The sequence below is a fragment of the Lissotriton vulgaris genome, chromosome 1_1, assembly GCF_964263255.1.
Source record: "Lissotriton vulgaris chromosome 1_1, aLisVul1.2, whole genome shotgun sequence".
Classification (NCBI taxonomy): domain Eukaryota; kingdom Metazoa; phylum Chordata; class Amphibia; order Caudata; family Salamandridae; genus Lissotriton; species Lissotriton vulgaris.
This window is the reverse complement of record NC_141685.1, coordinates 734984635-735012009: the sequence shown is the minus strand read 5'-3', so window position 1 is coordinate 735012009 and position 27375 is coordinate 734984635. Positions and strand designations below refer to the sequence as shown.

General features: G+C 47.2%; 1 protein-coding gene across 3 annotated transcripts in view; it reads left to right on the top strand.

Annotated features, from left to right (window-relative positions):
• NOS1AP (nitric oxide synthase 1 adaptor protein) overlaps positions 1 to 27375 on the top strand; it is a 1090707-nt gene that overhangs the window by 254564 nt on the left and 808768 nt on the right. The gene's annotated exons all lie outside the window — the stretch shown is intronic.

The window sequence follows — 27375 nt, the reverse complement described above, 5'->3', positions numbered from 1 at the left end:
GCTTAGTCTACTGACCTCTAGCTGTCCCTTATCTGCCTCATCCCCTGACAACTCATCCTCCTCCTCAGCATCATCTGCCTCATGGAGGGGATGGATGTCAAAGGGACCCTGTAAGGAGGGCAAACTTCCATCTGGATTAGAAGGGTCTGGGTTACCAGCCCTACTGGCATCATAAGCCTCTAAGAGACCAATCAGAAAGGAAGTGGTGGGGTTAGACCCCTGTTTTAGTTTCCTGAGAGTACACACTTGTCTCATCTCATGGAAGCTAAGAGCAGCATATTTAGAAGTGACCTGTGGAAGGTCCACTGACACAAGGGGATACTCAGAGTTTCCTCCTTTGTCTGACATGCTGATTCTAGTGTGGTGTAAGTGATGCACCTACCTACACTATGTGTTTACCTACTGATCCCTTGCTAAGAGTTGCAGCCAAGGTGTGCTAAGCCTTGAGGAGCTACAACAGCTGGTTCAGTAGAACTCAGAGTATTCTAAGCTTTAGTTATATGTACCTAACAGTACTTATGTGATCTTTCAACAAGATATTCTTAGGATACGTGTGGTAAAACAACAGCAAGCTCAAATCCCACCCGCTGCTCACCAATGTGAGAAGGTGGCCTGATATGCAGTGCTCACTATTCTAGTGAACACTATGTATCAGTCCAGCAACCCTTATTGATGATTGGTTGTAAGTCAACCTTATAGACCAGCTATCCTAGTAGCGTGGATACGAGCAGTCTAAGGCTAAAGACTCGAGAGGGCGCGTTAAGCCAGCTGTTTACCACACATATACCCCTTGAATACCAAGTGAAAGGACACCACACAAGTGTTATGAAAATAAACAGTTATTTATTTAAAGATCACAACAGCCCTGTACTCTTTATGAGGACAGGGTACTAAGCACAAACCAAAACTCTTACAAAAATACTTAAGTTAGCACAGTATATACAAATGCCCGAGGGGCACGGAAAACCATATACTCTGAAAGTGGAATGCGAAATTCCTAGCAGGTAAGTACAGTACTAATAGCTTTTGGAATCGCTAGGACTTGACTAGGGAATCGTTAGATTACGTCTAGGAGGCCTAGGGGACTCGGGTGCAGTGTGTGCACTCTCACGCGAGATGCGGGACAAAAGTCTATGGTAGCTAGGAAATAGAAAGTTAGTGTTCTCGGGCGAACCCGACCTGGTAGGGAGAAAACGAAAGTAGATTCTGACCCTTGGATAGTGAGGCTATGCTGGGGCACCGAAATGCCGAAGTTACCTAGCCCAGGGGCTGCAGCTGCATAGGTCTGAAAAGACGTCGGGAATCCTCGTAGACGGACCAGGAGCCGGAAGAAAAGATGCTGGCCGGTGACCAGTGAAGAAAGTTCAGTTGGATCCAAGCCTGGATCTCGAAGATAGATGACACCTGAAAGCAGAGGGGACCAAGTTCGAGACTACTAGCCAGTAGTCAGTGAGCACCAGGAGGGCACCGGATGGTAGCCACCTCGACAAGGTGAGTGGGTGACGCTTGACTCGAAGATCTCACGGACCAGGAGGCGTTGTCGGCGACCAGGATGGAGGATCGAGCTGTCCCACGAAGATAGAAGCTGTCGGCGTCGCTGGACCCAGGATTGGGCAACAAAGCCTTGGCAAATTCAAGCCCACGCGGTGGACCTAAAATGGCGTCTGGAGTGGACCAGGAGGGTCCGGGGTGCCTCTCTTGAACAAGGAAGCAAGGGCCAGCCTGGAGCAACCAGACCAGCAGAAGAGTTGTCGTCGGGCGTCGTTCAGAAGGCCACAAGCCAGCCGGCTAGTAGCCAAACAACGCGGTGCACAGCAAACAGCAGAAGGGCCCCACGCCGATCGTGGAGATGCAGGGAGGCTGATCTTGGGTGCTGGAGCTGCGCAGGGTTGGGGCTTCTCGGACCCCAAAGTACTCACCAGTAGAAGACTCGGTGGGCTTGCAATAAAGATGTCGTGCAGTCTTGGCGATCGTCGGTCCCTTGAGGTCTCGTCGCACTCACGGTTCTCAGCTTTGCTGTAGAGGTGAGTAGAGGTCAGAGGTGCCAGGGAAGCCGGGTCTCGTCGTGCTGGGTCGTCGGATGCGTGATGAAGGACTTGCAGCAGACCGCAGTGTTCTTTAGGATGGTGCCTGCGGATGCAGGGTGACTACTCCTTAGCCACAAGGGAGAATCTTAAAGAAGAAATCGTGAAGTCCTTTCGAAGAAAGTGGTATCTTGATTCCAAAGATGATCTAATTTTAACAGGGGGCCCGCTCCCATCTTTATACTAAAAAAGGGGGCTGACCCGGTGACTAGGTCCTGCCTATGGGTGGGACTAGGTGGGGGGTGGTTACACCCCTCAGCCATGCCGGACTTCCCCAGGCCAGGGGCTGGTGTGCCCCTGGAACTGGTTCAGACCGGCCTATGCGTAGTGAGCACCGGGGTGCCACTCAGCAGTCACCTTCCTGTAAAGCCCTGCCTACCCAGGATACACAAAACCATGTCTGGGACGGTGCTAGCACCGCCCCTGACAGGAAACCCTTTGTCCAGGCTCCCCTCACTGGAAGGACTCCCAGCTGTAGGGGGTCAGACTCGTGTCTGTGGTGGCAGCATCCATTTTGTGGAGCTGAGGCTTCAGTTAACTTTAACCGGGGTTCACAGTTACATACATGTCGTGTCCCTCTAGAAGGGTGGAATGCTAACCCCGTCGCCAAAATTGGCGAGGGGTTAGTATTCCAATTCGTATGACACCTTACTCGACATGTTTTGATAAAGCAATACCAAAGATAGCATTTAACCGCGAGGATTATAATGCACTTAAGAGTATATGGTATGCGATATCATGGAACAGCTATTAGGACTTGATTCCGCAAGCTGCAGACAGGCTCAGCTCATGCCAGAGCACCATCTCACACGATTCCAAGCACTCTGCCTTCAGGATTGTCAAGGCCTGCCAAAGGAGTGACTGATAGGAATCTGTGTGTCCATTTTAGGGTTAGGTATAGGTATACTACACCTACAGCAAAGGGTGATTACACGACTTTGCCCCAGCTGTCATGCAGCCAGTTGTGTCAAATTTAGGAGGCCAGCCAGGGGTGGCACAATACATGCTGCAGCCCCTGGCAGCCCTGGGTACACCTATGCCCTGAGTTACAGGGTCTGATAAGGGGGCCCAGTACCAATTGGAAATGTACCTAGGGTACATGGAATCCATTTTAAAGAGAGAGCAGTAGGCCTGGGGTCCTGATTGGCAGGGTCCCAGGTCGACTATGTCCAAAACCAGCTAAAACACAGGGCAAAAAGTTGGGGGCAACCATAGTCAGGATGTACCTTCCTACAAAAGCTTCTTGCCGATCATACCAAAAGTTTAAAGTGGGCCTAGACCCCACCCATGGCTTACCATTGGTTGACTTTACCACTGTTATTTTCTTGTTTCGTATTCAATGTCTTGCCTTTCTCCTCTTGTGTTTGTCTCTCCCCTGGAGTTTAGCCTTTTTAACATCTTTTTGATTAGCGAACTTGTGTTCATCCACTGCTCAGGGGGATTTTGTTTTTTTAATTCTTTTAGTACTCCATGAGAGTGCTTGCGTTTTGTAGTTCTTTCTCACTCCTCGATTTGACCAAACCCCTGAGTGGGTAACATTTTATTTTTAGAATTCGTTTTTTTGGGCCGGCATGGCAGTTGCCGTTTGCTTCCAAACCACCCTGCAGTGTAAAAAGCACTTTTGAACACCTCAAATTTAATATTTTAATTTACCGATCCAAATGGCGCTCATCATTTTGGATCTTTAAATATTACAAAAAATATGGCACTCGTGTAAGTCCATAGGAAGGTGCCTAATTTGTAAAAACGTAAGTGCCAGGGCTAGAAGTATTTTTGAGGACTTCACTGCAGCTCTCGCCAACTACTGCCCCAACCAGCACTGCCAAATGCCAGTATCAAAAGAGAGTGCATTAGACACAATATCGACTTCCCATTGTGTTCTGGAGCTTCAAAGTTTGTTTGAGTTATACAGAGAGGAGGACAAAGACAGACCGATTTACCGTTTAGTGAGGGCTTCGACAGGAGGTCTGTTTCCACAGCCCTCATGGGAGGCTGCCTTTACAAACTCCAAACGAGCTGCTGCATCGTACAGTCCGATAGTGGCGCCAACCAAAGGCCAAGACATTCATATGAGCGGGTAATTGAGTAACCACTCTTTTCTTAATGACCTACCCCAGGATTAGTGATGGAGAAGACCGGTTTTAAGATTGGGCTGCCCACGATAATCTTCTGTAGTATTGGGTTTACCATCTCTGAGGTAAGATACAGTGGAGTTGGCTGTAACCCCAAGAAGTGACAGGCATCAGCAGGCCTTTAAGGCGTTATAGCGTTGACGATTGAACATTTTAAGTTCCCAAACAAAACCATAAGCTTGACTCGTCAGAGTTCTGCAGAATGGGTCGAAGAAGTAAGAGTGAGTGGGTAGACAGAGATTGGTTCGGTTTGCAGACGACTGTGTCACAAGGGCACCTTTTACAGTGCTCCGAATTGTATTGAAAAAACGCATTTGAACTCTATGTATTGTAGCCCTGTGTCGATTTAAACGAGTGAAGTGGACTAACAAGCTGCAAACAATGATTTAAGAAAGGCAAGTCCAATACTAGAAAAGTTGCGTCCCAGCATCATGTAGTCATCTCGTAACCATGGTGACGAGTTAACAAAGGATGATGGCCAAGGTATAATCTGCTTTGAAGAATGTGTTGGTTCCAGTCTTTATCTTATCATGGCCCTACCTGTGCGCACAAGGGTGGCCTGGTGTTTATGTGCCTTGGTAGTTAATGAGCCATAAACCCAGACCATTCTAATTATTTAGAGGAAGTTACTCAGTGAAGTTTTGCAAAATACCTTTAATAATGGCGTCCTATTTATATAGCTTTGTTAAATGGAATACAGCTTTGTTTGCGTGTTTTTGGGAAGGTACCCACGGGAACAAGTAAAGCAGAATGGAATTTGAAGAAGTACTAGCAGACACAAAGATAAAAGCTGGGTTTTTAATCAAAAGACTTAGTGTACAGAGCTGCCTCTTTAACTGCTGATTCACATGACGGGTGTGTGTGTGTGCGTGTGCGTGCGTGCGTGCGTGCGTGCTGGTGTGTGTCTGTCTCAAAAGGTGGTTGAAGAAGAGCGCTGGAGGGCCCCGTCTGTCTGCTGACTCACCTTCCTTTCACTGTCTTATATGATAAGACTGGGGTTTGATGGGGTAATAAGGGTCACCCGAAATAATGCAGTAGTCTTTAAACATTTCTATGCTGAGCCTTCGTGGAGAAAAATGTTGTTGTCTGGGTTCACCCTCCTAAAAGGAAATAATAGTTAATATTTGCAGGCGACGAGCATGCAAAAATGCTAACAAAGTCCTGCGCACACGTAATGTTGGGTATAAATAAATGTCATCAAAGGTAAAAAGCAGAAATGTATAGAATGAAACAAGGTAGACCCGTATGAATGGTTTCTTTCAAATGAAAATGTATTAGGCCTTCCTTTCGGGAAGGGTGACATCCAAGAAAACAACCAGCCGACACTTGTTTAGTCAAGTGGGCACTAGACCCTTGATTCTTCAGGGCTGCGAGTTGTCAAAAAATAAAGGCGGGCTTTGACGGTGATAATTCCGACGCAGCTTGGACGGGTAAGGGTGAAGTACCATTCAGAAATAAATCTTGTTAAAATGTAGTAGAGGACGGGCGGGTACAGCCGTCTTCACAGTGATCTGTAATCGCGCCAGAGACAAGACCGGTAGTGTCTTTCTTCTATGTCGTCACACATAAACGAAAGACACTACCGGTCTTATTTTTGAATGGTACTTCACCCTTACCCGTCCAAGCCGGGTCGGAATTATCACCTGCATAGCGAATCTTTATTTTTTGACAACTCCCAGTCCTGAAGAGTCACGGGTCCAGTGCCCGCTTGACGAAACACGTGTCGGCTGGTTGTTTTCTTGAATGTCACTCTTCCAGAAAGGAAGGCTTAATACATTTTCATTTGAAAAAAAACATTCATATGGGTCTACTTTTGTTTCATTCTATACGTTTCTGCTTTTTACCTTTGATGACATTTACTTACACCCAACATTACGTGTGCGCAGGATTTTCTTTGTATTCCCCGAGTGGGCCTTTGCCACTCCTGCAGAGGTTTTGGGGTCTCCTCTGACTTTGTAGCACCGTTTCAATACTGCTGCTCTTAACTAAATTCCTACTGCTACCTGCCCAGGCGCCATTCTTCCTGTGCACTAAGAAACCCTACACAGAACAATAAGTATGCAAAAATGCTGTAGGTTGCAGGCAGATTTAAGGATGGTAGTGATTTTTGGGGCCATTTCCACAGGGCCGGAATGGCCGTAGCAGGCACTGGGCAATCCCCCGGTGCGCCGCACAGGTAGGGGGGCCGGTTTGGGGCCCCTGGGGGCCGTTTTTGTTACAGGGCCGTTTTTGCAGCATAGCTGCAAAATTGGCCCTGTAACCAAATGGGCCGAATATCGGCCCTGGCAAAGTGCTCGGCGGCACCCACAACCCCCGGTTGGGGGGGGGGGGGTACGGCAGTCGGAGGCCGAGCACTTTGCCTGGGCCGGTTTTCGTTGTCAGTCCGGCCCTGCATTTCCAATAATAAATGTGGAATTGGTTGATGTTATTTCTTTTTGAGCCCAATAAAGATGTGAAATGTGCAATGTTGTGAGGAGCCAAAAGTTTCAAGTGGAAATATTTTAAAAGTAAAGTCCCAAAACAATATACCTCATTACTTTCTTTCCTCACAATAAATGTTTAAGTGTTTGAAAAGGCTGTAAAAGGCATCTTTGGGACTTTGGCTTGTGATGCGATGCATTCCTCATGAAATATTCACAAGCATGGGTGTACTGGTGCCTTGTACTGTCTAACAATACGGTTTTACCATTTCAAAATATTTGCCCTGATGTTCAGTTTTTCTTTTGCGAATTACATTACCCTAGAAAAAAGGCATAATGCTATCGGGGTTCAAAGATGCTTGTGGAGTGATGGAGAAGACCTCAGTCCATCCTTCATTATGGCAAAGCCCTGTTCCCTCAGCCATCATTTTATGCTAATGTCAGGCAGTGGCTGCTGCTCCGGATGTGACTAGGTTGAGTGGCAAGGGGGAGGAGGATACATAAATACAATAAAAAAAAAATATATATATATATATAGGCAGTCATGCGCACTTAACCCCTTGCATGCTCCTGTCGGCCGTTGGCCGACGGGAGCACTACCTGGCTAGTGCTGCCGTCGGCGCCCCGCCCACCTAATAGAACGCCCGCACCGCGGTGGAAAAACCGCTGTGGTTGATGTTAACTGCATGAACCACTCTTCCCCCTGCTGGGTGGGAGACAGCCCAGCGCCTCCCCGCCCCGTAAAACTGCCTCAGTAAGGAAAAATAAAATGATAATAACATGTTACTATCATTTTATTTTTCCTTTCTTCCACTGCTGAAAAGCAGTGGATTGATGGTCCTCCACTTTAGCGAAGGAGCCGCCACTGCTCTCACCCACATGCCCCCTGACAATGTACCCTCCGAATCTTTTTTTTTTTTATGTCTTTATATACTCGTGCTCTTTTTCGGTTTAGATATTGATATGCCAACCCCACTGGAGGATGCTATTAGGTAGAGTAGCTTTGTACCTTGTTCTTTAATGATGCTTACCATGCTGCAGTAAGTCAATGGGTAGGTGCCTCTGTCTATCTACAATGTATTTACTGTGGAGGAAATTGGTTTTGCCGCTGTCATTCAGAGCGGCCCCTAGTTGTGAGCCGCAGTGGCTTCTTCTCTGCACCTGTACACCCCCTTACCCACTGCTGGAAATCCTGCCCTTGACTTCACCAGGGGGGGATTAAGATGCAGGTGCTTCATTACTCCATGAGATGGTAAGCAACTGCCAGGTTCTAGACTCAACCCTGAGCGACAGCGAGAACTGGGCAGGGACCATTTGTGCTCCTTTTGCATTTGTAAGCTTCGCACTTCGTGAAGCTGTTAGCGTTAAAAACATTAATACTCAAAGATGCAAAGCATTTGGCATATTGGAAAAACTTAGCATTGGTGCAGAAAGCAGGGCCAATGAATTCTGGACTGTTTTTCTGTTAAAGTGATATGCAATGGGGCAAGTAAATCCACCCCATTTCTTATTGCACAAATATTGTTAGAATATTTTACACAAATAGGAAACACTTTGTAGAATCAAAGAACATGTCTTTAACTAACGTTTTTGCCTACATATAATTGTAGTTGTTTAAGAAAGATCTTAGCAAATAAATCGTCACCGATGAATAGCATAAAAAACAGAAAGCAATTTTTGTACAATGTTTACTGCTTATAGTATAAAATGGATATTACTGATTTTAATTGTTTAATCACATTTGTCATGTTTAAAAGGTGAAGAAAACGCATTTCTCCTGAACTTATTATATTAAGGCATCAGAATCGTTTGCTTTGATATCTGCTTTGTCTGTAATTTGGCACTGTGTAATACAACGTTCCTACACAAGCAACGTAAAAGGTGCAAAAGTATTTTGCCTTGTATCTTGTGCACCACATTCAAGGTTGCAGTGTCCTGGAATGAATCGCAGCCTACGGCGCAGAGGCCAATGTATTTCTTGTATGTGCACTGACATGCATGTGTTTTTAATCTAGACATTTGCCCAAAGTACAGCAGTGTTCACAGTACCCTCAAACAGGGAGGAGCATAACGCCGGGCCCTGCACCACTCACGGGGCCTGCGTTCAACACAAAACCTATGAATATGTGGTGTTTTGAGGGCCCCTTAACGTCTTACAGAGGGGCCCATCGTCTTGTGTCACGCTACTGTCCTCCAATAATCGAGGACTAGAGTAGGAATAGTGAAGCATTGCCTTCTATTTGGGGGATAATTCTAAGCCTCTCCTCCAAGCTTCAGGATGGATGGGTAGACCACCTGTCACCAACCTCAGATAGCGGCATTGTGCTTGACCTGGCCGGGGGAGCCAGGTTACCAGGTTTCCAGTGCTGATCTTAGCTGCATCATGGGTGACAATCAGTGAAGGACCTACATATAAATGACAGTTATTTAATGCAGTAACAGGTCGCGTGGGCATGCAGCTCTCTGGGATTATGGCCATATAGACCTACTAGGGAAATGGCGTGAGATATTTTTGTTACATGCAACATAGTCCTCTTTGTACAGTAAGAGACCTCGCAATGAAAGGAATGGGAAAGCGCGCATGCATTGCTCTCGTCGTACGAGAGCTTCCTGGAATCAATATGGATTCCGAAGCTCTAGAAGGTGGAGTTGAAGTCTACCCATCTTTTTATTTGGGTAGCGTCATCTCCCATGCAAAACGCTGGCTTCTAATTGTAAAGGAGGCTTCTTAGTCCCTCCTTGTTGCTGCCTTGTCTCCTTTTGGCCCCGCCCACTGGGAATTGGATCTTTTACCCCCGGTAGTACACACACTTACGAGACAGAAATCGACAACTTTCGGCAGTATGTAACTAGTCTGCCCCTGAGAGCTATATGGGGCTTTCGGTAGTGTTACCTGCACATGCGAGAGGTGTTTTGGGCGTACAGGCAGTCTGGCACCGTCCCGGGGAGGCAGTGTGGGGATCTGTTCCATTGTTACGTGCCTGGTGAGCGGTATAAGGACTTCCTGACCATTTTTGGAAGCTGTGCAATATGTCATCGGCTCGGAGAGAATTATAGGGCTCTGAGTAATATAGAAGCAGCATGGGGCCCTATTCTGAATATTATCTGCCCAATGACCTGAGTAGGGCTTTGGGTCGTAAATATCCCCTTCAGGGAGCTGTATGGGGCTCTAGGGAGTATGCAGCTTACTCTGAAAGTGTTAAGGGGCTCTAGGCAGTAAGGTAACTGTGGGCTGGGCCGTATGTAACTGGTCAGTGCAGTAGTATGAAGCATTATACAATATGTATCCGGCCCGGGCAGCTTGGTGGTATCCAAACATTATGTGTCAGCCCGTTAACATTCTTAGAAAGACAAGTTACCAACCCCCCCAGCCTGTCTGCTTGGTTGAGCATCTCTCTGTTTGTCATCATCCAGGGTACCCGCCCGTTTTACTTGCTCAACTCTTTGTCTTTCTGTCTGCATCCCTCTCCTCCTTGCCTGCCTATCTGCGTGCCCGTTCCTTTTTCATGCCTGTTTGCTTGCTTTGCCTGCGCGTCTTTCTCAATATCTTTGTTTCCGCTTACCTCCCTGTTTGGCTTTCATGCCTGACAGGCTGGCAAGCCAAACAGGGAGGTGCCTGTTGACCGCTAAACTGTCTCTTCGCACGGTTATCTGTCTTTTCACCACTTCCCGCGGGTCTGGTATTGCGCTCTCACCTTGAGAGTACGTTGCTCTCTCTAGTACACTTTGGTTACCTGATCAGTAGGCGCCAGCGTGATTAATCATCTGCCTGCCACGCACCGCCTCCGAATTAGTTAAGTGTTTCCCACAATACTTCAAAGTGAAAGTGTAAGTGCGCCTTTAAAGTAATTTCACATGCACGACGGGAGCCACCTTACCCCACCAAATCAGTTCCTCATGCAGGTCGAGGGCAACACAGCAATGAGCATAGATTCACAATGAAGCTTCCCTGACACGAATACATTGTTTGCCAAAGGTAATATTGACCACTCCCCTACAAATTCTGTAGGTCCGCGTGTGACTAGAGCCAGTTTTCACCACGCACCTACTCTGTTGCCATCTGAGCAATCCGGGTCAGTATGGATCACTAACTCTCTGCGTCTTCCCCAGAGTGCCATCTGATCATTGGAAGCCAAGTGCCACCGTCCTAGATAGCGTTCAGTTATAAATACTGCCCCCTTGTGTGAGCGTTCATAACAAACGTCATTAAAACAAACTTTGAAAATGCAATAGGTCTCGCCTTTTATTAAGTTTAAGCCATTTGCTTTGCTAATGGTATTGTAAAGCATAACAAATGGCTTTAACTTAATGAAAGGTGAGACCTATTGCATTTTTAATGCTTGTTTTAATCTGTTGTGGTGCCTCCTTTGAGCGTTTTTGCACCTTGATCTTTATTAATAACATGTTGAGTTCTGCACGTCTGGGGGCCTCGGGAATCTGAAGCCCCTGGCAGGCAGCTAGGGCCTCCACACCAACATTTTAAAGTTGGTAAGGGAGATTTGGAAAAAAAATAAGGGTGATTTATTTTCCCCACTGAGTTACATTGAAGCAGGGGAGATTGTTGGCGGGAGGCACCTTAAAACCATTTTGAGCATTAAAAAATCGTGAGTTTCTCGCCGGATTTGGGTCTGTTGGCATGTACGCCAGGGTTTATAGCTATTTTAAAATGTATGTCTTTTGATCGCTGCTGTTTTTGCTCGCATAGAAAGCATCGCTTTGGGATAATACCGAAGAGGTGGGCGGTGGAGCCTTGCAGTGCCTGGAGTCCAGGGACATGTAGTAATTATCACTTCCTGTTTGGTGGGAGCGCGCCAAGGAAGGGCCGTGTGGGTTTAGAAGAGCTTTTGTAACCACTGTTAGAGCAAAGAAAGAACATGTACGCGTCTTAGTCGGGTGTTTGCTGGAAACTCAAGCCTCAAAACCGGAATTCCTTCTTTGTGATTGACTGCCTTTCAGGGATGTCTGTCTTTCCCTGACAAATGCAGGTTTTAGAATGACACTGACGTCTGGGGGAAAATAGTTGCTCACAGGGAAGATTTCTTTTCTCCTGTGTATTAAGTCGTGAAAGGCACCCTCCCAACTATACAATCATGCTTATGAGTTTGTGTGTGGGGGCAGGATTACTGGAAACCAAAACTGCCCTGTTCAAAAATATTCTAATAAGCCCCACACTGCAAGAGGACGTAAATAGGGGTGTGGAAAATTTGGGTAATTTTCTTTTGTGTAATTACACAAAATTTCCGAAGAATTGTGAAAAATGACACGTAATTGCGCAAAATGCAAAAATAGTAATTTGGTGCTATCTTTTAGCGTGAGATGCATTGTATAGAATTGTATTGTAATTACATTTATATAGTGCTTACTGCCCCTGACGAGGCGCTGAAGCGCTTTTTCAGCATATTGACGCAAGGACACATTTCACACTAAAATATAGTACCAAAAACAGAAGAATTGCCACTGATTGCCATTCGCATTCCAATCAATGGTGTTGTTCCTGTACTCACACAATATCATATTGTAGCAAAAGCATAGTAATAGCAGGAAGAAGCATTGAAGGTGTTATTTTGGGAATTTCACGTAAGACGCAAAATCCTCAAAACTACGCAAATGATGTCAGTGCAATTTATATTTTGTCTGGCGTAACTATGGTCATGGTAAGCTATCCTGCTCTGAAACCAGCCCTGGCATCCAAAGCCTACTAGGAACATTTCAGAATGGCAAAATGATATGCCCAGACGTGGGTCCTCTGCTCACTGTTCCACTGGAACCAGCGTGCACCAGACTGAAAAGGCCCAACTAGGCCCAAACCAGGCTTGAGTCGCTGGCGTTCTGTTTGAGAGATCTTAGCTTAGCAGTCCGGGCTGGACTGTTCGAAATGGAGCAGGAGTGGACCAAGGTGATTTGCGGATGGCTGGGTCTAATCTGAGGTGGCATAGTGGGCTTCAAGCATTCGTCCCACCAACTTCTTTGTGTTTGATAGAGTGGCAGATTAACCAGTCTTGCCTCAAGAAGGGGTTATGAGGTGAGAGCGGGAACGCAGACAACCAACTGTACCAATGGAGCCTGGGGAGAGGAGGCAGCCAACCAACAGCAAGGAGCATACAGGGATAAGGAGGCAGCTGGCCTACTGCATAGGGCGCACAGGGAGGAGGCAGCCATCCTTCCTTGTGCAAACAGCAAATCAGAAGAAAGCCACCCTGTTGTACAGGCAGAGCGGGGTCTGGGCGGAGATGAATGAAGCCATCTCTCCTTCTGTCACAGATTGTACAAAGCAGGCTGCCTTGTTGCTTGTACAGACAGGGCCCAGGAAAAAGAAGGTAGCCACATTAGTATAGCAAAAGTACAGGGCTAAGAAGGCCTTCAGCCTACTGTACACACTGTTTTACTAGCCTATAAGCATGGCAACTTGAATTATATGGTAAAGGAAGGCCAAGTTATGCCGTAGCATTAACTAAATTATGAAACAAAGTAAAGGCGAAATATACTGCAAGAAAATGAATTATGCATCACATTCTGTGGCTTCCCGCCCTAACTAGCAATTTTAGCAATTTTAGGTGCATTTATATAAAAGAGACTCCTTTGTCACACAGGTTTTTGAGAAAAGAAAATTATACACATTATTTATATTAAATACAAAAAACGTTTTTCAATAACAATGATATTCGGTGGGTGTAGAGGCACAGGGAAAGCCATTGAAATTGCTGCCTTTCAAAGTAAAATATAATATAGACAACATCTGTTAGTCATTTAACAGCAAACAAACCTACATATACAAAAATTGTATAGCAAATGGCGTGTTGTATTCTGTGCATTCCAGCTATGTTTTAGAATGTGCCTTTAGTTACAGATTTTGCTCTGTGTTCCGACGATCATAGGATCTGTAGAAGCACCTCTTTCCAACAAGAAACCGCCCTACAAAACAGTACTGAACTTTTTGCATTTCTTAAGAAGGGTCTAAGAAGGATTGAAGGCCTTTTGTTTTTCAAGGCATCTGACAAGAGAAAAAAATTCAAAAAGTCTGGGAAGCATTTAAACTGTAGTGCACTCTGTAAGCAAGAAATACTTTGAAGGCAGGGATAAGTAAACATGGATTTGTAAACATTGTATTACAGAGTGGGACAAAAGTAGGAAGGAAATCGTTTTTCCACCCTGTCTGGTTTGCTTTCCGATACGTAGGTTTTGACTTTATGCTTCAGTCAAAAGCCTTCCACTGTCCTTCAGTTGGGCCATTAACACCACCTTGGTAGAATTTTCATCCCTTTATTGCCTAAAGAACAACTAATATGTGAAATATTTCACTTGAGGTGTACTAAACTCTGTGCTGCATTTCAAATGCGACATTTTCAGTCGCTGTTTGTTCTATTTCAGCTAGAAATATTTTGTTATTTTTTTGTGTTAAAATCTCCAAATTATGCCTGATATACTAGATAGCAAGTGTGACGAACTGTGTGACGAGGCAATGGAACCATGTCAGGTTTTTACTCAAAGCAGTTCCTTGAGGCGTTGCATGTTGAGCAACGTTGCGGCATTTCGTAATAAGCCTATGGCCTAACCATACTGGGCAGTAGAACTGACCTAAACACGCTCTAATGCATAAATAATGCCCCGGCTCTTCGACGATAAACGTGTTAATGACTGAAAGCCCCTCGGGACTTTCCATTCCTCCCGCGTGAAATGAGACCTGGATCAGCGCGACTAACTGCGCACTTAACCCCGCCTGAAAGGTCTGGGCTGCTTTAATGTTCACAGAATGAGTGTAAAATATGAAAGCTGAGAGAGCGACGAAGTCAGCTCTCTGTTTCGCTCTCGCTTGCTAGAATATCCTGTTTCACATAGCTGCCAAGGTTTCAGATTGCTGTGTGACATTTTCATAATTTCGGTGTAATTATGAGTGACATTTCAACAACTAGGAGTGACCACATTCTCAAGCTTAACTCACAGTCTGGTAAAACTGACACTCCGAAATTAGAATGGGAGTACAAATAGGTGCACAGATCCAGTGCCCAGTTGAATGGGATCAGGGCCAGCTTTAGCGCTGGTGGTGCCCAGTGCAACAATAATTTTTGGCTCCCCCACACCCCATGACCGCCTCCTCGGTTTGTCTCACTACCACAGAGCAAAAGTGCCCCTCATCTCTCCAATAATAAGTTACTGCTAAACACAGCACCCCCTGTGGTCAGCACCCAGTGCGGCCACATCAGCTGCACTGCCCTAAAGCCGGCCCTGAGTGGAATGATGTAAATAAGCCACCAGCATGAACCAGAAATACCGAGCAGAAAACAAGACAGCAATCACATCAGGCACTTCAGTGCTGTTGTCTTCATGTGTGAGAATCCCAGACCCCGGCTCCTACCTGCAGAGTGGACTGCTCGCATGAGACTCCCCCGTCGGTTACCACGGGTCATATCACCAACTCCACAGCTCTGGCGCCCACCCCGAACCCTTAGCTACGCCAGGTCCTCACCCGCTGTGGAACTAGTCCTTACAGATGTCACACTCCATCATGAAGCGGCTGACACTGACCATAGGGCTTGTATCTGCACATACAGTACACAGGCATCGCTACCAGGGCCGGACACGGATCAGAAACCAGCCCTGGCAAATATGTCTGACTGTCCCTGGCGGGGGAGGGAGCATTGGAGTGGGGGGGCTAGCAGGAACACTGATGATGCGCTTTTGTTACAAGGGGATAATTTTGTAGCACTTCTTTAAAACCGTCCCCCACTGGTCCAAAACAGGCCACCACCCTTCCGGTCTACCAGGTAACCGCCCGGTGCCTGCTAAGGCCTGTCTAGCCCTAATCGCTACACCAACCCTTACAAACACATAGAGTGCCAGCCAGAGACTGGGAGGAAGGGCGCCCATTAGCCACAGAATCATTGACCATGGCCCGAGAACCACAGCGGTGAGGGCCGATCAAACTGCGCATGTGGAGGAGAGGCGGCATTGCACATGCACTTCGGAGCCATCTGTTCATAGCGTGTGAAATGGGGGGGAGGTGCAGTGAACAGGAGCACACTCATCCACTGTCTGTGAACGAGGGTGCATGGCAGGCACATGCATAACATATTTACGTAACAGGCAGCTGTACCCATAACAAGGGTTACAGATCACGCTTAGCAGAGACAGGGGAAGCACCAGAAAAGAGTTAGCGGCCACGTAAAATCAATACTACACCAGCATTGGTGCATGGTAGCAGGGCTAGTAGCCAAAGAGAGGCAATGCCTATTATGCGCGACTTTGCATTTCAGTGCGGTGATGTGGACCACCACACTGAAATGCATTACTCTAACACCTGATGCGTGGTACTTGGCAGGGCTGTTTTCATGCAGTGCCTGTGCGCACCTCAGAATCTACTGCTGGGATCTAGTCTTGTCTTGCATGATCTCAGGGGGCTTCGCTGTTCTGCATAAATGATCATTTGGGGTTACAAAACAACTCTGTGCTTTAAATCCCATTTTTAATGGCTGCAGTAGTCCTTACGAACAATTCCATTTATGCTACTTATTATATGTAGTGCAGCGATGGTCAATAACTTGGCCTTTTGGCACTTTACAAAGATATCTGCCCGGGGTTATGATAAAGCACTTTATTAACATTTGTAAAATTAATATAGTTAAAGAGGCATTTGCAGTATTAATGTGCAAATCATTTTCAACTGACATGACAGTAAAATGTGCAAATTTGTAGTACCTAGTTATATCTATTAGTGCAAGGCCTCAAAATGTTAAAGCAAGCTTAATTATTTTTAGCAGCAAAACTGAATGTGCAGAGACATGCACAAAATGTGTGATGGTTGACCTTACCCTGACATACTTTTTTGAAAGTTTCACACCACCCTGCATTAATGAATTAATTTTATTAATAATAACATTTTTGAAAGTTTTGCTAGAAACACTTTATTATTGAATAGAATTACTTCACATTATTTCACACAATAAATAAAATGCATGAATATAGAATGTTAATAGTTTAACCCATTTCCTTTTTGATTTATAATTAAGAAATGTGGCGCTAAATAATATTAACTGTGGCAAATGTTTACTTTTCACTTAAATCTGTTGTTTAGCCTATAATACAATGTATTTCATTGGAAGGTTAGAATGTGCTCATACCTATGGGAAAGGAGGTCTAAAAATCGAAAGCCTCATACGTAATTCTAGTTTCAAGATTTGTTTCATACTTCAAGGCGATTCTTTGCAATCCTAGCGAGAAAGAACTTGAGAAAGAAAGGGACGACACGGTTCTCAAAAAGACTCGAAAGCCCATTGGCTGGAAGAAAGGAGAAGTTAAAGAACGAATTGCAACATTGCTTTCCTCTGCTCATATTAATGCGTATTTCTAGAATAGGTTAATGTCTCTCCTCACGCCACTCCATGCCATTTCCTTATGCTTTTCCCCTGATTATTTCCACACCCCTCTACTGAGGTGCTTTATGCTTTTGTCCTTACCACCTGCCCGTAATGAATCTGAATGTTAATGGCTTAATGCCGATAGCTGAATGCTGATTTGCAATCCTACCTGACCAGTTTGCTGATTGCAGCCCGCTACTGCTGCTGCATGATTATTCTGCGTTTGTGAAACTCTCTTTATGGGAAGTTCGGCTGATATTGATTGATTGATTACATTTGAGCTTCGTGCTAACTCTCACTCTTGACTTTCAACTCTCTTAAGGGGTTTCTGCTAGCACCCGCCTTTCGCCCCATTCCATAGAGTAGGACTGTCTTTTCTTTATGGAATGCTATTGTTTATTTTATGATTCGTTCTAACTAATACTTTCACTTTCAATTCTGTAATTTGATTGATACCTTTGTGACTAATTAAATACAAGGAAATCTTACTCAACCTCTTAATGAAAATAAAACCCTTAAAAATGAATCAAAAACTCTTTCTTGACAAAACTTAGAAATAGTATTGTGATTGTTGATTTTGTGATGTATAGCTCCTGATCTTCTCATACACAACGGCAAAGATCTTTCACAGAAAAGTGAGAAGAAACTCACACAAGGAAGAGGAGCGGGGATCTACCGTTTTGTTGTGAGATAGAGATGTTAACCCATTTTATTTAAATTGAATCCAGCTCCAGCAGTTGCGACTCCTCTAGCAGAGGTCTCCAATAGGGATTGCATTCCAAAAAACTTTGTTGCAGGTTGTCATAGATTATCCTGATGGAGTTGCTCCATAACGGGTTGTGAGGGTGGGTCTTTTAACCTACTAACCTAGTCCATGCAGCTATCAAGTGGGTAGTGGGTCCCCTGCTGCATGCTGGGTTGCAATGGGTTCAGGTATTGAGGCCCTCTTCCTTATCCGTGCCAGCATGGCAGTGTTTTTATCGTAAGGTGAATCTCTTTTACTCTTTCAAATGACTTCGTTAGCTTGTTGATCTTCTGCTTCTCAACAGCGCTGTATCGTTCCTGGTCTAGGTTTTACTGGAAACGAGCACACCTGATTTCTTATTTCCTGCTCTCTTTCTAGTGGGATTAGCAGTCTCTGCTTGTATTGATTTTATTGCTCTTGGATGTAGACACCCATGTGTTGTCTATTCCACTGGACTATAAGAGTCTCTCTGCCCCAGGTATGGTATGCATGCCGCCCTGTCCCTTTGTCTCAGTCCCACCGAGTCATCTCTGAGGTTCTTTCCTCAAGGCCTCCTGTTCCCTGCCCCGTGAGAGCCCTTGTCCTTGGGGATTTGTGTGCCAGGCTCGATAGGCTGGACAGATTGGTGGATTTAGACAGACAGGTGCGCAGATACAAAGATAATCAAACAGGTAAGTACTTAACCAGGGATAGCTCAATGGTGTGAGGGATAATGATTGCGAAGCGAGCTGCTAGATACAGGACTACTGAGCGCTACATTCTGGTGTTTGAAAGGGACTGTTAGACTAAGGAGAGGAGATGGTGATGGAGCATTTGTGCAGGGCAGACACATGGAGGAAGGGGACAGGTGGGGTTGATTGGGAGGGAAGCAGATGGGCTTTAACATGGGACAAATATATATGTGTATTTATAATAAAGATTAGAAGCAGGTTGTTGTATCATGTGAATGCCAAGGGTTCCCTTTTGCAGTGTTTCAAACTTTCTGTAACTATCACTATTGTCCCAATATACTAGGACTGACATAACAAGTTCCAGAATATTAGGAACACAAGGTTTTACAACCTGTAGTTGCAACAGATTCATTTATGTTGTGCAAGCATCCTCGCCCTTGCATCCCTCAGGTTTGTCTATGTACTTGGCAGATTCCCTTTCAAAGGGCCACGGGGCAAGCAGGAGCTACTGGGTCTGACCATGGGGGGTTGCTACCCTTTATTCCTGACTTCCCGGGGGTCCAACTACTAGGGGTTCTCCGCAACTGGGTCAAGCACTCTCTCAGCACTTGACACTGCATATTAGTGTGGGTAGAGTAGTCCAAGGCATCTTGTGAGGGGAGGTAGATGCAGGTGGATGAACACCAGCTCGCAACTCAAAATACGTTCAATAGTGGCAATAAATGAATGTCCAGTCAAATACTTACTTTTATTTTTTTTAAAGGAGTATTGATCTATGGTCACAAAGTAAAATACAGCATTCACAAATAATACAGGTCTGTACTCTAATGTCCGATGGGTAGGGCTCCCCGATTACCACTTCCAATCATGATAGGCGAGGTTCAGGTTAGGTCTCACTAGAAGTCAGAGTCTCAGTTACCACTCCAAAGTCAAAAGTGTTCCAGCCAATTAAGTGCTATGAGGCAGAACAATTTTTCCTGGACCCTTTGGCCCTTCAATCAGTCTTACCCGCTCCTGCAGGAGTTGTGCTACCAGCCCTAGAGCATTCAACTTGGCAGGTGCAGAGGTCTACAGTGGCTACTGGCAGTGAGTAGGACTCTCTGCTTTGCAGTAGCAGCGGCTGGTTTGTCAATGGCCCTTCCTCTGATGACACAGTAAATTCCTCTGAGCCTTCTCACAGGTAGGGGAATGATCACTCAGTTTTCAGTGCTTCAGTTGGGACTTGGGCACACACCACAGTGTCACTTCTTCTCGGCATCAATCTAACCAGGCAACAACTCTTGCCCTTTATGGCAGCCCCTGCTGGCATAAAGGGGTCACTGACTTTACAGCGAACATTGGTGACGGTCAGTTTCGACACAGCAGTAATGCAATCTTCATGGCAGCCCCTCTGAGATACTGGGTCGCCAACTTTACTCCACACAGGGCAATAGCCCGTTCAGCACACCCATATTGGGTCGCTGACTTTTACCTGCACATGGGCGACCGCCCTATCAGTGGGGCAATGGCTAGCTTCACAGCGGCCCCCTCTGGCTTACGGGGTCACCAACTTGAATCTGCACATGGGAGACTACAACATTAGTGCAGCAGCCACTTCTTCACATGTTGCGACGGGGATCAACTTGCTAGGATCCCCCATTGGACCTTTCTCCCTCCAAGCGCTCTCCTCTTCCTCGCAGGTCTTGGTAAGCAAGCAGGCAGGTGCTGGTGCTCCAGGCTCCAGGCCTGATGGTCTTGGATTTCTCTGGGTTACGTCCTCTCACCCAGCTGGGAAACCAGCAGACCTTAGTCCCCAGCCATGGTCACAAAATTGTCCACTGCGCTAAAAACTATACTTATGTTTTTTGTTTTTTTTTGGTAACCTAGAGTCAGAAAGAATTTACTGGGGACTCCTGGCTGGATGAATTTGATGGGGGGTTTTAGGTGTGTTAAAAGAAATCAAGATCTGGGGCCTGTAGGCAATGGATTATTTTCACACCTTACTCTGAGTGTAAGACGAGGAAGGAATTTGGTCTGGACATGCAGTGATTGGGTATGGCTGCTTGATCCAAAATGTTTAGATTTTCTTTCCTTCGTGAACATTGTACTGTAGTCCTACCTGTCCCTCATCAAGACATACAAGAAGAAACAATAAAAGTCTGCACTAAAGATTGTAAATACACCCAATCTAAAGACAAATCGAGAAAATGAAGACAAATGGACCTGATTGACAACCAACGCTTTTTGTAAGGTATCTCACAGGGGAACTGATGCTACAGGCGTAGAGTATGGGCCCTTTGCCAAAGTTCCCCTTGTTGGGGAGGGATCCAGCATCTTTCTCTGTAGTTTCAGAGACCATAGCGACAAGGGAGTCACACACAGCAGAGGATTGGGAATGAACCTACTACCACTCGGAGCTCAGCTCCGCACACCGTGTCCGGCGCTCACGATGGAACTTTTTTACGATGCCCCCCTAGGCAGAATCCAGAACCTTCTGAATGTACTGCGGTGCCCGAGCAACCTTTGGCCGATAACCAATGGAGTTGTCCTATGCAGCTATAGAGGAGTTTAGCTCTGGTTCACCCCTCGGCCGTCACCTACCCAGCTGGACGACGGACACTGTTTTTCCTCGTCTCCCAGTTGTATTTCCTACCCCCTCCCTCCTATGTTTATGCTATGCTTTGTAACTCATGTAACTATGCTCCAGCAATTGATGTAACTTTGTAAGTATGTTCTGAACCTATTTTCTTCCTCATGTAAAGTGCTCTGATAGCTTCGGATCTAGCCAGCGCTATATAAAACTTAAAAAAAAAAAAAAAATTATTCTAAGACCGCACATAAGTGATGGATGAAATACTTGAATTGGTTTCAGCCACTGACAATTTCTCGGGCTGCATTCAAATTACATTTCTTCTAACTCAGATGTGTCACTTCAGTTAGGAACCAGTCCAATGTAAATTAATCTTTTGCCCTGCCCTACAAGGGAAGATCCAGATCAGGGTATCCGGCCAGGTCCTTCTCAACAGGAAAAGAAGCAAGCACAGAAGGTTGTCATCACTGAGGATGCTGCTCGAGACCCACAGCACACAAAGCTGTCTCATGTCATGTCTTGGCCTATGTCTCCTATTTTGGGATACTCCTTCAGGCAGTACAAAAAGTTATGAGTGAAATGTGTGAATGTTTGACTTAACCTGCACTGTAGTTGATCGCTCTGGGCTGCCTTCTACTTCTTCGCTTTTAGATTGAGCCAGTATGGATGTGGGGGACCAGTGTTCTAGAAATCAGAAAGTGACAGTTCAGTCCAAACTGCCAGGTCGCTTCAAAGCTGGACCGCCGACAGTCTCAGACCAGCCACGACCTTGTTGGCCTCCTCAGTGAAGGTTTGCCTGTCCATGTGGCACGCTGAGCTGTGTACCGAGTCAGCGTTTACTTCTCCTCCTTGGAGAAACTCAATTTAAGAGCAGAATAAGTGATGGGATGGAACTAATTTCACCCCTGGGCTATATTGCACGACATCATGTTTAGCCATGTGCAAAACAGCGGTGGCCTTGCCCCACAGTGGAATCTCCGTACTAAACTGCCAGACCAGGTGCCCTCGGAATGGGAGCACCGGTAATCTCAGACTTGTTTCGACTCTGTTGGGCCTCATCAGGGAGGTGTCTCTTGATTCTGATGCTAAAGCAGGACTGCACCAAGTATGATTTCCGTATAGCTGGTCTCTGTGTCTAATGGCAAGGAATAGCTGATAAATGAATGACAGGAATGCTGTCCAGAGTGATTACCAGTGTCTCAGATAAATGTAACCATACAACTAGTGGAGCAATTGTTGCCTAACAGCCTGAGCTGCTGACTTTGAAACTGGGGAGCCAAGTTCAAGCCCCGGCATTGGCTCGACATTCTGTGATTATGGGAAAATCATTTAATTTCCCTGTGCTTAAAAAAAAGCGGAAAAAAAGGAAATCAATCTGACTTCATTGTGTAATGTAATGTGGTATTTATGTAAAGTGCTCTAATGCCTTTGGGCTACACTTGCGCTATTTAAAAATGCAAATAAAGAAAAAACATTGTTTCTACTATGTGTGTTCTCAACATTTATTCTCGTCACAGTTGATTGTAAATATAGCGATCGTAACTTCATGTAAAGGAGATATACAAACAAGGCATTCCAAGGGACGTAGTCATTTTCACCTGCTCAACAATTCTTGAGACAAGATGTTAGCTATTTCATACACTCTAACCAAGAATAGCCTCCCCGCCCATACAACGTGCTTTTGCAGGGTGATGGCTACATAAATATATATATAATAAATATATATATAATAAATATATATATATATATATATATATATATATATATATATATATATATATATATATATATATATATATATATTATAGCGAGATCAATATAGATCTATCTATGTATAGATAGATATATTTTTACAATTAGTCTTTCAAAACACAATGTCATTATGCCTTCTATGGCTTCACCGATTACCCCTTTATACTTTACAAGATTGTTGTTGTTGAGGATTCCTGTTGGAGTTCTTTTCCATTTGTTGGAATTTAACTTAAAATGAGAATGCACATGTTAGTGTGAGTGTCCAAATTACAATCTATAACAATAATAATTTCATTACCTAAATAGTTATACACAAATAAACTCTTTCGAACAAGCTGAAAACAGCTTCCGAATGCAGCGCATTTGTACCATATATTGGCTTACTTGGACTACATGTTGTTATGAGGGCTTATTGACAAAGGTAAATTTAGACGTGAGTAGGTCTGCTTGTGTTCAGTTTCTCTTACACTTTGCAGTAAATATATTGTTGTTGGGTATTCACCTTTCGTGAGTGTAAATTTACTACAAAGTGTAGACGTACATGCCTCTACCCCCAGAAAGAGGGGGCTGAGCCAAATTTGAAAGTGTAAAGTTGATACTAGCAACTTTTTAAAAGTTGGTGGAGGTCTCTACCACAGGGCCAGAGGTCCCCCTATGCTAGTGTGGAGAACATTGTAACTGTTAATCAAACTTATAAAAAACAAATAGTATAAATATTTTGTTAAATGTTAATGTAAATTAATTTTAAATATTTTCAATATAGAACAAAATAAGTCGCATCACAATTGACTTCATTTTGAATAGTATATGTAATTACTTTAAATATATTTAATTACATTACAATTGTTTTAAAGCTTTCTTTTAAAAAATACCACCAAATGTAAAATGTTTTTATGATGTATTAAAAGTTGCTGAAGGGGTGTGGCCAAGATGGCGGGGTGAGCAGACGCTTCCTCCCGTAGCTCCTCCGGCCCGGCTCAGCTCGAGCACCGATTCCTGCGCTTCTCTCCCCCCGCGGACGCACTGCGGGCGAGAGAACTGTGCCGGAGTTCTTGGGGCACGTTTTGATACCACTTTGACTTCTGTTGCCCCGGGGGAAGTCCCTGAAAAGTCTGTTCAACGATCGACCCGAGGAGAGGAGCCTGGGTCGCCCCGAGGAGAAGGGCCTGGAGGCGGAGCGTACTGCGGCGCTGTCCGCGCGCCTCGGCGAAGTCGAGTGCTGAAAGCTGGAGATCCCGGGGGACGGACTAGACGAACTCCGCGGAGTGTAGAAGCGTCCCGGCCGGCGCCCTGGTGGCCGGGACCATCACTAGACGACAGACCCCTGCCCTGCGACGTCGATCTACCCCCCTGCCACGGGGGTCGGAGTGTGACGCCTTGCGGACCCCGAGCCTGGAGGAGTGGAACGGTGAAGCCTGAACGGAGCCCGGACCGGGCGTATTGGCCGATAGTACTGGGACACACTGGGTCCGCACTCCCCCGACCCGTTGCCATTTGAGGGTCGTCCATAGACTAGCTGGCCTGGTCTGGCATTCTGGGTTCCGCCCTTCCGCCATCTTGTCTTTGCGGAACTGATGCTGGTGACCCTCGCCCGCACCCTGGTTATACGAGCGCCTCGGTTTCTCCTGGTGCCTATGCATCTGCTGCCCCCCCCTGGGAGCACACAGCTGAAAGCCTCTGACTTGGACATTGCTGACCGCCCTGCCTGGCCCGGTGGTCGTCTCGCCCCGGCCCGGGCCGCCATTTTGTCGCCTGTGACGCACTACCCTTGTCCTCGCCGGGGACTTCACACCTGGTGCCCACGAGCGGCTGGACGCGTCTGCAACGGCCGGCTCTAAGCTTCGACCACCGTGGAGACCAGGATGGCCGGAAGACGAGGCGCCGCACGGGGAGATCGCACTTTACCGGACATGCTCGGCAGGGCCCAGCAGCTGCGCGACAGGGCGCAACCATCCCCGGGGTCCTCCCGGGCCTCAACGGACGCAACCGGGGGCGAACCACCTGTCACGAGGTCCTTCATGGAGGATTTATTCAGTTCCCTCAAGGAGGAATTTCAGACTCTCAAAACCGAGGTGGCGGGTGAGGTCCGTGAGGTGCGAAGAGAAATCGAAGGCCTGGGCGAGCGAGTCGACTCTGTGGAAACGGCGGCCCAGCGCCGCGACGAGGAGATAGTTCATCTCCAGCAGGACGTCCTCCGCCTACGGGAGCAGTGTGTCGAGCTCCAGGCCCACTCGGAGGACCTTGAGAACAGATCCAGGCGGAATAATATCCGGGTGCGGGGAGTTCCGTCCGCGGATGAGGGCACGGACCTAGTGGCCTATTTGCAGGACCTGTTCCGCGACATCTTGGGAGAAGGGGCGGACTTCCCGATCCGCATCGACAGAGCACACAGGGTGGGCCGACAGCGCCAATCTTCGGCACCCCCGCCTGATATCCTGGCGTTCTTGCCGGACTTCCCCCTAAAGGAGCGCATCATGACAGAGGCCCGCAGGAAACAGCCTCTGTCCTTTCGAGAACGCCCCGTGGCGCTCTATCAGGACCTGTCCGCCATCACGCTGCAGAAACGCAGGTCTTTCCGCATCGCCACGGACTTCCTGCGAGAGCATGAGACGGCCTACTCCTGGGGTCACCCCTTCCGTCTTATTTTTCGATGGAATGGGTTCTTGCATCAGCTGCGCTCCTTACAAGATGTCTGTGGGGTGCTGGGACTCACGGCTACGGAGGAAGAAGGAGCTACACCCGCATGGCGGCGCCCCGAGCGGCGGGGCCGACGGAGATCGAGGAGGCGCCAATCGTCGGCGGCGGCGAGTCGCCCTGACTCCCCTACCATCAGGGCGGATATGGCGGAAGCCCTGAGGACTGCGGCACGGAACTTGCCTGATTCCAATGGCGTGGCTCAGACGGCCTAACTTTACTCCGGGGGGAGAACTCTTAGCTTCTTCGATGCTGGGTTGGGGCTGGGGGTTGGGGGGAAGTGGTTGGAGGTGAGTGGCTGGACGTCCACTTGACTGTTTTCTGCAGACTCGCCCATTTGGGCTAGACTGAGACTATGGGGTGTTTTTTCTTGTTTTTGGTTTTGGCTGGTTGCCATGGGTTGGTTTTGGGGGGGTTTCACAGTTGGTTTGGTGTTGGGGGGGTCCCGTCCGATGCTGTCCGAACATGTGTGGAGCCGATTCTGGCCTTCCCTGCACCCCTGCCCCGCGCGCCCCTTCCACTGATCCCGAGCTTGCTGCACGGCGCTTTGCTTCCCTGGGAATGATGCCGCCCCTGAAAGTAGTGACCCTTAATGTTAAGGGTCTGAACAACCCTGTGAAGCGTAGGGCGATTCTTTCCCTGCTAGAAGGGTCGCAGGCGGATATCTGCCTCCTGCAGGAAACCCATTTACTTTCTAAAGATTGCCATAGGCTGCGCTCTGCCAAGTTCCCCACGCAACTCTTTTCCTCGGCTGCGACTAAGACTGCAGGGGTAGCCATTCTCCTAGCCAGCACCTTCCGAGGTGAGGTGCTGTATAAACATGCCGAGCAGAAGGGGAGGCTCCTAGTGTATTGCATGCGTCTAGGGGGTGTAGCCTTTACGGTTGGTTCCGTATACAGCCCAAATGACCACCAGGATCGCTTCCTGGAATCTGTGTTGGTGGACGTTACCGCCTCGCCCGACCGCCACGTCATCTTGGGGGGAGACCTGAACATGGTCTTCGACTCCACCTTGGATAGGTCGGCCCAGCGCTTTCCGCAGACGGGGGAGCTTTCTAAAGCGGTACAGGACCGGATCGCAGAGATGGATCTACATGACCTCTGGCGCATAATGCACCCCGCCGATAGGGACTACTCATACTTCTCCCACGCACACCGCACTTACTCACAGTTGGATTACCTCTTGGTGAGTGGACCGCTCCGTTCGGCCGCCACGGCGGCTGACATCGGGGTTTTGTCCCTGTCTGATCATGCGCCGGTTTCCGGAGTTTTTGCTTGGCCGGTGGCCCCCCCCCTCCAGAGGGATGTGGCGGCTTCGGGACACTCTTCTCCATAAAAAGTCGGTGGTGAAGCGAATGGAGGAGGTCATTCAGGAGTACCTGACTCACAATAGCAACCCCGATACGTCCCTGGCAACGCAATGGGCAGCTTTGAAAGCGGTCATCAGAGGGGAGTTTATCTCCATCTCCTCGGCGGAGAACAAGGAGCGTCAACGCAAGAGGGAGGAATTGACAGCGCAGGTCAGGGAACTTGAGCAGGTTCACCGCCGGACAGGGGCGCCTCGTGTTTGGAGGCAGCTGAAGGCGGCGCGGAAACTTCTTTCTGCGTTAGACCTGGACCGGGCGGAGTATGCGGCGTTGCGCCTGAAACATGCCTTTTACACCGGCGGGGATAGATGCGGTAAGCTCCTGGCTCACCGGCTCAGGGCTGCGCAGCAACGCAACGTCGTAAAGGAGCTAGTGGGAGCAGATGGAGTCCCGGTTTCCGGTGATGCGGAGGTGGCGGACTCCTTCCGTGCCTTTTACGAGGCGCTGTACGCGGCAGAGCCCTCCCCACCGGGAGAGGCTGAGGCCTATCTGGAATCAGTAACCCTCCCGACCTTGGACCCCGCCCAGGCGGCCCACCTGGAGAGGGACATACACGTGGAGGAAGTCATCTCCGCTATTGCACGGCTGAA